The 12,010-nt window shown below is 40.7% G+C and overlaps 1 long non-coding RNA gene across 1 annotated transcript; it reads right to left on the bottom strand.

The window, feature by feature from the left end:
* Positions 1-11,265: 11,265 nt before the first annotated feature.
* Positions 11,266-11,686, bottom strand: LOC126326420 (uncharacterized). The gene is made up of 2 exons (XR_007560668.1): positions 11,520-11,686; positions 11,266-11,446 (listed from the first exon to the last, which is right to left on the bottom strand). It is a non-coding gene; the product is annotated as an uncharacterized LOC126326420 (long non-coding RNA).
* Between the last annotated feature and the right edge of the window lie 324 nt (positions 11,687-12,010).

Genomic DNA, 12,010 nt, shown 5'->3' with positions numbered 1-12,010 from the left:
GTTTAAAGTTATCTGAAGCAATAAATAGTGTGGTAATGAATACTGCAACACGCAGATCAGTTGAAGAGGGAGGGATTTATCTGAAAAAAGGCAGTCACAGATGTTTGACAAATTTAAGTATGCACGAGGTAACTGTAAAAGAACTTGTTACAGAATAAATACTGATATTGATTCATAAAGTAAGGAACTACAAAAATGTGCAATGTAACAAATACATCAATGTAAGTCACTTGTGTGAAACAGGAAAGCAAAGAAGGCAAAGTGAAATGACGTGAAAGTAATTTCACTGTTGAACTCAGAGGAATAAGTTGGCATGTGGTAAGAGTGCATTAAGGCTTCTATGTGGAGTAGGATCTGTTTGATGACATGACAGAAGAAGAGTTTGAACACACAGATGATGCAATGAAAATTAGGAGTTAACAAATTATTGAGAGACCTGTAATCAAATAATGCTGGAAGCACACAAAGTAATGTTTGAAGTTCTAAAACTCCTATTGGAGGAGTGGGTGAAGCAGTAGGGGAGGGGAATTTCACTTTTGTAACACAGAATTATCTGAAAGTCAATTACATATTGTGATAAACTTGAAAAATAAATAAGTATTTGGCCTCTGGTTCTACAGAAGAATGACGAAAATTCAGTGGACTGATGTAAGAAATGAGTTTCACCACAGGAACAGTGACAAGAAGGGACAAAATGGAAGGGCATGCATTAAGAGGCCAACAAGGAACTTCCACCATACTTTAGGGAGCTACAGAGGTAATAATTTCAGGAGATGGCAGAGATTGGAATGTGTCCAGAAAATAACTGGGTGTGTTATACTATGAGGTGAAGTAGTGGGGATAGAGGAGTTCACAGTGGGCCACATCAAACCAGTCAGGAGACTGCTAAACATCGGTATTTCTCATGAACTCTTCTGGATCATGTACAACGAATTTGATAAGAAAACTTTTACAGTAAAAGTTTTAGGTTTAATATCTAAAATCTTATTCAGCTTTCTAAAATATGATCAAGGGAGAATACCATATTTACATGGCATCCTATTATACAATATGTTGCTTTATGTGTAATTCTCTCATAGTCACTTTAATTAGACTAGATTCCATTACACTTATTTTGCTCATCTTATGATTTCTCAAAGACACTATCCACTGTGTTCAACTGCTCTTCCAAGTCTTTTGCCATCTGACATTCACAGACAAGGTTTTCCTTTCATCTTTTTTAACTTCTTTGTTCAATGTACAGACAATAGAATTATTGGTAAGCTCCAGTCCTCTCTCCCTCCCGTAACACTATTCCCCTCGTCTTTCAATACTTCACTACTGTGTGGCATCCATTACAATTTGTGAACAACTTTTCCCATGTACAGAATGTCAAACCAAACACCTTTTAACCATCTACATTTCCAAATTGCTTTGTTATTGAGGAAACAGTTTTGGTGATATATTATGCTGTCTTCAGGCCCCATGCCCAATGTGTGAAGTTTTCCCACCTCTGGCCCAGACACAATAGGGGCCAATATTCAATGTCTGGCATCTAGATTTTTGATACAATGCTCACTTCAAACGTCACCTGCCGAATGTTCACTTGTCCGTATAAAACAGTCTGTACTGAAAAGCCAAGGTCCCACAACCATGTGTGAGAAGATGGGTCATTTGAGCTCAATAAAACACATGGAGCAAAATATGTCCATCTTGTGTGTTATGTATATGCCATTCTTTATGTGGCTATTTTTCGAAATAGCACTTTAATGCCTACTTATTTTCCTTCACTGCAGTATATTTGTTCTATTCTCTGAGTAGCGAGTCATGTTTGTCGGTAAATATATTTATTTAAAATTTGACCTTTCCCTACCACCTACAGCTCTGTAAAATATTCTGCATGCCCGTATTAGTGTGAGGGCCTTCAAGATAGGTACCTTAAACTAGACTGACTTTGGTACTCTCCACATATTACTTTGATCATATTCTAAAGGTGCTCTGTCTGGCCAACATTTCACAGTATATGCCCCTGTGTGTAACTTATTCCTCACATCTTTTCCTCATTTCTGTAATTAACCTGGTGTCTAATTAGCCTGACACGGAAAACAACCTGCAGATGAATGTCACCAATTCTAGTTTCCTAAGGAGTTAACCTACCTCATTTTTACCTACCTTCACTCTGCAAATGGAGTTTTTTCTTTGTGTTATGCAGTTTCTGTGTGTGACTTAGTTCGCTGTTCTAAATCTTTAGAATTGATGGAATTACTGGGCTGCAGGTTTGATTATATGCGTACATGGATGTCATACTTACGACCTGATTCACAATTCCTTATGTGATGCAGATTTTAATGTACATTAATGTAGACTGGACAACAAACCCAACTTCCTTGTCTCTCCCAATTCTACATAACTAGGTCTGCAATCCCAACTTTATTTTGTATGCGTACTACCGGTATCTGCTGGACTCCTGTATCATAATACATTTTATACTGTATGTAAATAGAGAATCAAATGAGCCATGAAAAGTCATTTTGTATTGAACACACCTGAAGAACTACTGGTCAAACAAAATTATCCTAAATAAGAACTTCACAACCAGGTCTGATGCTTTCTGAAGGTAGGCTCACCTTGACTATTCATGTCTGGCCACAAAATTTAACTTTTGCTGACCTCTTCCATTCACCAGGCCAACCTGATAGTTTGTGTCCTCCAAATGGATCTGGTAGCCCATATTTCATTCCAGCCATAATGACCACTAAACATTAGATTAAAATGGGTGCCTGGTGCATCTTGTGGGCAATTTGAATGTGTACAACATCTTAGAATCACAATTGTAAAGAAACTCTCCACAGCATGATATCTGTCACCTAAATCTCTCCTTGGTTTCCTCCACTTCCATTAGATTACCACTCCTTGACATCCCTCCTGCCACTTTATCATGTGTGTGATGTTTGTTATATATCTAAATTCGTATTTTTCTATTTTTATCATAAATACACTTAACTAAGTAACAGTAAAGTACTAAAAATTACCATTACGCAGAATGTGATTGTCTTATAGCAAATGACAGTGTTTTGGACCAGGCGACACTGCAAGCTGCTGGCATTAGAATGAGCAAACGTGGCCGTCCTCAGATCCGGTGCATGAAACACTGGCTAGGCAGTAACATTATACTAATTTACATCTCTGTTGATTGTAAACTCATAGATATTCAGAGTTATGTCATAGTTTTTACAAACAATCCTCAGTTTGTAAAAGAGGATGACCAAGAAATTTCGCCAAAATATTCTGATGAATTACGTCAATTGAGGCATTACATTGAATTCTGCATCTGGAAGGAAATTAATAATAGAAGAGTGATATTTCTGGTAATATTGATATTTACAACTATAGTTTCCTATGGTTGTTGCAAGGAAGATTGGTATTTACCTGCAATTTTCTAATTGCTTTCCCTCGAACATAGCTCGTACAAAAGCACTGCCTTCTCGAAATTACAGAGGTTGTCTTTACCTTAATTCCGCAGTCATCTGTAGTATTCTTTTTGAGCCATAGTAGTACAACAAACTGCCGCGCAAAGAGCATTAACAGCGACTATTAGGGCCACAACAAAGGAATTGGATGTAGACTATCGAAGGAAAACAGGCTGAGCGTAGGAACTAGTAGCATCTGTTGGATCGAAATAAGTCAGTGACTTATTTGGTTTCACCAACATACAGAGTAAAATGCACTACTTTTTCTACCATTTGTAGGAGAACGACTTGCTTCATTTCAACACCATATGATACGCTGCACTATGAAATGACTTCAGTGATAAAAAAACGAAAATTGACAATTTGCGATTCAGTTTCTTGCCTCGCTGTTTTCAGTCAAAAATCTATCATCTTTAACTTAGAAGATACATCCTGGTAGATGATGCAACAGGCTTCACTGATTTTGAAAGTTACAGTCAGGTACCAAAGTGATGGCAAGATTCTCGTTTTTGAATGTGACCGTTTTGAAGACGATTAACGGAACAATTGAAATCGGAAGGACAGAAAGAATGTCCTCAAGAACGAGTTACTGGTTTGTAATTTCCTTAAAGGGTTATCTGAGTGCTTTGGCGTTATCTCCTGGAACGAATTGCGCAGGCAACGTTACTGGACCTCCGATTCAAACAACGATTTTCAGCACGAAGGCTATTACAGAAACGTTAGCGTTGGTTTTTCAACAAGAACACAGCTCATTTCTGAACCATTTACCACTATAATGCCAGAGCAACCTAGAACGAGTTTGGTGAAACCAAGAAAGGCACCACGTGCAAAATGCTGCAATTGTAGACTCGGATAAATATTTAGTGGAGGGATATTTACCTCGAAACGGCGATCCCGTGAACTGGTGAGAAACAAGAAAAATACAGTGGCCGACGCTGTATCAATTTGTTCCTAAAGCGTTATGCATCAGAGCAACATTAGTGCCCTGTCAACGAATATTTCTAAAACCACTACTAATGTCCCTGAGAAGAGACATCGACTGAAGAGGGTCATATTTTATTTATAAATTCCTTTTTGGAATACACATCTGTTAATACTGACTAAATTAATATAGAAATACTAATTACAGTTTTAATTTATATACTGTAATTTTCCAATTAAAATATCCAAATATAAGGAGGATCACTTGATAAATATTTAGTATTATTTTGCAACATTTGTAACTTTTACAGCACACGATGTTTCAAACTAATCTCACGCCATTAATAGGGCAGTAGCAATTGTTACTCCTCTTTGTAAGTTCTTTAGAACTAGGATCTAACCAGATAAGAATTTTTGCTTAGTGACCCGACTTAAAAAGGCGATGTGACTTCCTTTCACTTATTTTGTGAAAGCGGTGAGTCATGAAAAAGAAATAGTTCTACCCGGTGTTTGACCAGTTCTGATCCGATTTCTGAGAAGTTTTGCCCGTCTCTAAATCTGCCGCAGCGATTTGCTTGGCTGTTAGAGTGGGCGAGGTCTAACAGTAGCGAATTACTAGGCGACGGATGCAGTATTTGTTTCTCGCGTACGGGCAGGAACAGGGTAGTTAATTCTTCTTACCTAATTATTGAAAGTCATCAGAAATGTCGGCTGACCACTGCTCTGTCTCAGATGAGCAGCTTATGGAGTTGATATCTGAACTGCGTATTCTGTGGAATATAGCTAACGCTGAGTTAAACTAAATACAGGAGTTGAATTGGATACCAATATGAATAAAACTGAATGAAACCTATAAGCACAGATTTCTTTTGTCCAAAGCACTGAGCGTGTTAACTCATTTGTTCGGAGAGGTAGACCAACGTAGTCGCCCGTTTTCGACTGGTCAGTAACACGCTGCAATGACGGAATCCAGACACGCCCTGCGATCTTTCTCAAACGACTTTACAGACAACATTCGGCAAAAAATTTCTTTACTTTTATCTCTGCTTATGCTAATATTCCATTGATGGTCATAGTTATTGTCATATTTACGTGGAATCAAGACACCGCGCGAAATTCGCAGAGTTAGCAATGAAAACTATCTTGTGTTCATTGAATGTTACATAATGTTACTGCACATGGAACTTACCTGACGCACTCAACTTTTCTTGAGACTTGAGCGGGCGCCTGTCACCAAACTCGAGGAAATTTATTTGATGCAGCTCACTCATTTGGTATCGCACCGCGCCAGCGATGAAGCCGGAGTGAAATATCCACGACATTCCCCATACTTCATAAACGGTTTGAGATACCTAAACGAGATTTTGGCAAATTATACACAGAGGATTTTGCCTTACGATTATCATGCAAAACATTGCCGTGTTGTTCCACTAACTACAGTCGATGAAAGAATGTAATTTTTCAGGGCAATCGATGGCTGGTGAAAAGAAATGCTACGGATTTTGTGCAACTTAAGACGTTACATGTTTTGTACTGAGCATGTACTTTTCCATAAGCTACTGACCTTGCTTTTCCTCAGTTCGTGACTTCATTAACTTACTAAGCTACTGTTTCATAATTCTCTCTAAGTCGTGTCTGTATAACATGTTAGATGGTACTGTGGAAAGAAGCTCATTTCAAAATCTAAACCAGTAAAATGTGATGGTTTTACTCAATACTCGCCACTCATGGCGTTTCTCTGGACGTTACGTACGGTCAACAACCAGGCTGCATTTAAAGCGAAGTTATTTTTACGTACGAACCAAATCAGGTGACAGATCCTATTGAACGGTCACCTCCCGAGTGGGGGTGTGGAGGGGCCAAACTTCGTATTTACATAAATGTAAGCGTAGGTTTCAGATCAGAACGGCACTTCCCCTGCAGCGCCTGCCCTCAACCTCCACCACTACTGCTCTCCTCACACGTGCCCTGCCATCTGCGATCTACCGGCCACTGTATTCTGCACGGACTACCGAGCCTGTAACCACTTATTTTGAGTCGAGTGTTTTGTGGGCAATACTATGAACGACGATTGAAGTTCAGCCTGTTTAAATCTGAACTTCCTTACAATCCTGTAAGGGTCTACGGATTGTGCGCAGCCGTACGGTACGTAACATGTGCTCGCCAGCCGACGTATCTCGAATGCTGACAGTTTGCTTGGTCAGTAGACGCACATCCGGCCGCAGTGCGACGCTAAGTACGCCACCAGCCGCTGTCTGGCCACAGCGCGTGGTATTAACTAGCGCGGCCTCAGGCGCGAGTGTGTCTTTTCGTAGCTCACCATGGAGCCTTTCGATATGACCGCATTAGCCACTGTTAGGATGTCGGACAGTGACGATGGGTACGCGTAGCGTGCTTGTTTTATAATCTGCCTTCACTAACAGTACTGTTTAAACTTCCTTCTCGGTGTTCGCATATTGCCGTACATCAAGGACCCACCGCTTACAAATCCTGACAACTATTTCGTCTAATCATCATCTTGGGCAACACAAACTACCTCCATTATCTAATTGACTGCATGGGGATAATGATAGAAAATCTACAGTCCTGAAGATGTGCAGCACAACGTGAACTTCGAGGAGCAGCAACAACATTAACATATTTCAACTACGTGGGGACAATCAACGCTGGAACTCAGATTCGTCTACTCCAGTTTGGCTAGAATACGAAAGGCAGTGATCGATTTTTATTCTACATTTGAGCGACTCTTTGGCGTTTAATTAGACGAAATGTCGCAATCCAGTCAGTAACGTTTTCTATCTACAAACACATTATGAACGGCACGAGAAGATTCGGCAGTTAGAAGCAGAAAGAAGCAAAGCTAACATTCAGAGAGACTTGGCAAATGATGGTTCATGCAGTACAGGTACAACTACAATAAAAATTTATTATTGCCATCAGCATCAGTGTCTAGTGGGAAACCCGAAGATGATGTGAATGTGGTTTTTTTTACGAAAACTTGAAGGTGCCGCCCTGTTAGGATCGACAGATTCCGGTAAGCTAGTGGTTGCCAAATTAAGAATTCAAAGAGCAGCACAAGATTTCATTAGCACAGAGCCTACTTGCGTGAAAACAAGATTACAATGACTTTAGAACGACTGTTCACAGATTTAAACGTAAAAGTGCGATCAGTTTTTACAGAGAGCAGCTTTGCAGTCTGCGAATGCGACGAGACGAATCTATCGAGCAGTTTGCCGACAATTCGAAACAACGCTCTAACGCACGAGTTAGAAGAAGATGGAAATCGCATTCAGTTGTTCGAGGCTGACCAGAGAGCCTTCGACACATTCATTAATGGGTAAGCAAAGCTATTCGATTGACACGATGTACAACGGTTCAGGAAGCTTTATGATCGGCTGTCTATTTCGTTGAACCACTAAGACGACCGAATGAGATGCAGAGACAAGAATGCAGTTTTCAACACAGCAGTACAATGCTACAGATGCAAAAAGATGGGTCACAAGCTTAATGACTGCAAAGAGAATCGAATCTGCTATCATTGCGGGATGCAGGGTCAGGTTTGGAGAGATTGTCGCAACAAGAGTAAAGGTAATGCGAAGAACAGAATCTGCGAGATATTTACACGAGTACGGGGATATACGGGCCACCACTCCGTCCGCCCCTTGCCAGGGACTGTTTCCTGTTAGTTCCAGCGAAAATGAGTCCGAAAATGACTTCGATGTTTTTCCCGCGATATACAGCACCTATCACGAACTACTTATTGACACAGGACCACAGACAATGTGCTGTGGCATAGATGAATGGAGTAAATTGAAACGGCCGCTATTTAAAGTGCGATGGTTAAACTGAGTAAAGCTACGTAACTATGGATAAGCTGACGTAGGATTAATTCTTGGCCAAGGATAAGTTGAAGGTGAAAATATAAATAAACAGCAAGAGTGCAAGCAGTTGCTAATGACGAAACACGTTACGAGGGTGTACTTGGATTTAAGTTCTTGTCCGCTGATGAGGCAGAGATATTTGTCGCAGGAAGGAAGAGCAGACGAGGCCGTAGCAACAACCCAGAAATTCCCTCTTCAGATCGTACTCGGAGCAGCAATACTGACGTCATGGTAATGGATCACCCAAACGATTCATCAGTTCACAGTCCGGGTCCATGTTCAAATTGATCAGCCTCAGCAAATTCGCAATGGAGCAGGAAAGACAATCGACGTTGAAATTCAATCACCCCGATGCAAGGAACTAACTTTGACCAATCCGAGAAGAGTGAGTTACTGGATAGAATGCATTGTCATGTTGGTAGAAGTGTAGGTGAGAGAATGTCGTAAAAGTCCTGGTTACAATAATGAATATGAGCAATGAGGATGTTTTTTGCCAGGAGGAACGGAAGTTGCTGAAGAGTCGAGTGCACGTTAAAGTGATGTAATACAGATTCCAGATGAGGTAACTGACGTTGCAGTTATGAACACATTTTTGTAACAGTACTGCAAAATTACAACGAAGAGACGAAGTTAATATTGAGCTTAAGTGCAAGATTGGGAAGAAGATACATTTGACAGCTGATTAACAGAATATTTTAGCGCCTGTTTTGTTGGAGTAGCACATCAAAGCACTTGTATAAAATCGCCTCATTCAGTTTACATTAAAGTCAACAATGTATTTAAATGTTAGTTCGGTGTTTCTTCTGTGCGTTTGTTCGAACTCTCAACGAGTAGAATTCTCAATGATTTGGCCGAATTTCGTATGGCAAATTTGTTCGACGTTTGCCGTGATAGTGATTCAGCTATTGAAAGGACTTTCGGTCATGGTTTGCAGAAACGTGAGAGATTCTGTGAAGATCGACAATGCCTTGGCGGTGCGAATAAAATGTTCTTAAAACGCTATCTGCCGACGGGCGTACTGTAAGACGCATTTGCAGGAAGATTTCCATTCGCAAGGATTCTTTTTTCACAGGTAGTCATTACTATCGAATGCATTATCAAAATGACTTCTGTAGCTTCGAACTATGAACAGGAATTTGACGCGTTAACTGCAAATCTCTGCTAATACGGCTGTTGATTGGAAACAGTTCTGCAGACATTTGGCACGAGTGTTTCGTGTAAGAACCGATTTTTTAGGCGGTCTAGGGCTTACAGTTTGGGTCGACGAAAGCTGTTTTGTCCGACAATACTATGGAGGTGACAAGGTTAAGGAACAGTGGGTATTCGGCGGATACGACAGACCAGAGAAAGATTCCTCGTTCCTTTAGTTCGAAGAGACGCTGCAACTTTGCTGCCGATTCTACAACAATATGTGCGGCCTGGGACCTCTATTGTTTCTGATTTGTTGGGAGCGTTAACAGACCAGAATGTAGGTTACCAGCATTTGACTTAATCATTCCATGCATTTCGTTGACCAATTATTCACGCAACTACTAATCGTGTTGAAAGCGTTTGGCAGAAAGAAACAAGCGCATGTTTCGTACTCATCGCTATATGCTGTCCAAATATTTGGCCGAGTTTCTATGGCGGCAACGCTTTGGATCAAACCCATTTCACAATTTGATCACATCCGGCGCGTTTGTCCGAATGCTGAGATTTAGCTTGCTGCAGGTTAACTTTAATGATCTTTACGCATTGTTACATTTTGATTAAATGACAACTTTGCTTTACTGTGTCAAAACTGATGACATGTCATTCGTGATCAGCATAGTCAAAGCGACTATAATCCGTTATAAAAAATTCATGGGTGTCCCCCTAAACTCGATAAATGTCCAAAAACGTTCTGGGAATGGTGTTTATAGTACAAATTTTCAATATGAATGTAAAATGATTCGTTCCACATGACGATTTATCGTGCAAAAATAATCCATGAACAATTGACGCACTAAGTCTCCGAAAGGAAATAATTTTCTTAAACCTTGATTACACGAACTTTGTTGATGCTGCTTCCTCACAGTGGAAGAGGCACACGGATGCGAAGATTTATCCCCATACTTCGTCCTCTTACGGCAGTTCCTTGAAACAACTTAAGAACATACAACCCACTTTGTCCGTAGACGAACCGGAGAATTCCTCTAATTCCACTAATTTCACTTATTTCACTGGGCTTCCACTTATGTTGTGGGTTGAATACATTCCCATCTATTTCTTCATGAAAGATGCGAGATCACTCCCCTTTTGGTTATTGAGAGTGACTTTCTTTTTACCTTTTTAGTTTCTACAGTCGTGGAAATTCTCGAAACAGTGGGATAAATTCTAATAAAACCATTTTCACCGAAGACGAGCGGCGAAACTTCGATAACTGCTCGCATCGTGTTAAGTTTCTTGTCTAAAAGCTCTCGCAAACACGATCTATGCTTGACAAGTTACACAGCGCGGTAAAAATATAGTTACGTTTATTAATGGTAATGAAATTTACTTCACAGCGTACGGGGGTGGTGGATCTTCACGCTACCCTTGTGTACCCACTACTCCGCCATAAACTGAAACGTTCTATCAGCCACGCTATTTGTAGAAGCTGTGACCGTCTCAACGCGTTATGCACCAGTATTTACTTGTAATTACGGGACACCCTTTGTGCTCGTCTTCCAACACCGTTGCTAACTGTGGTTGATCTTTGCAGTAAGTATTCTATGCAATGAAAGTTCTGCGACATTTGACAACATAGCGCAACTACGAAGCTATATGTCCCTAAGCAATTATTGCACAAACCGTCAAAAATCCCGAATTAACAGTTATTAAAACAAGTTTCACTACAAGGAGTATGCTGAAGCAACAAATTTTTCCACCTTTTTCCGAAGTTTAAGTGAAAATTCTCTAAGGAATGAAAGTAAACCAAAGTTCGCTAAACACAGCAAGCACTGACATCACGCATTGGCTTCTTCGTTGACCGCAGATAAACAGGGAATACTCTTTAACAGCTGCGCTGTGAGGCGTATCAGCAAAGAATGATCCGTACTTACCGAGAACACCGCAGTCAGACAGCAAGCAGCATAGAAATACAGACCCAGAACGCACTGCTCCCCGAATACGGACAACCGCCTTCGTAGCTGTCGTCCTAGTCTCCATTTCGTTATCAACATGCAAGTAGCCGAACTGGAGTAAAATAAAAAGATTCGCCGCAGGCGGCCAAACACCCAGAACCGGAACTCAAGTCCAGAATACTCACATTTTACTCTAAACTCTGGTATAACTACTCATACTCTCCACGGAAACGAAAGCCTCGCACCGTAAGGCCGATCTGCGGCACTCGACGTCAACACTGTGAGAGTTAATGGGGTACCACCGCTTGCACAGACACCAAGTGAATCGACCCTAGCGCCTTCCGTACCAGCAATCGACACGAATCACATCTCGATATCAGGCAGATGTCGCAATCTACAAATTTGTAGAGAACTCTCAGGGCAGGCTTTCCAGTCATGATTGTCGATACCGGATATATATTTTAATATGAAGAGTCTTGGTTTCTGGCACTGTGCAGCGTATTAAGTTATGGATGAGGTGTTACCTGTAGTACTTCGCTGGGCTATGGAAAATGGTTTCAGTTAACCTCTGAAGGAAATTAAATCAACGCGATATTCGACTTTAGTAGGGAAGAGGGCACACTATCTTCCACCGCAACGTTTCTTTCCTTATTGGAAGGTAAAACTGAGAGAAATA

Source organism: Schistocerca gregaria, unplaced genomic scaffold, assembly GCF_023897955.1.
Source record: "Schistocerca gregaria isolate iqSchGreg1 unplaced genomic scaffold, iqSchGreg1.2 ptg000989l, whole genome shotgun sequence".
NCBI lineage: Eukaryota > Metazoa > Arthropoda > Insecta > Orthoptera > Acrididae > Schistocerca > Schistocerca gregaria.
This window is presented reverse-complemented; position numbering and strand designations above follow the sequence as displayed.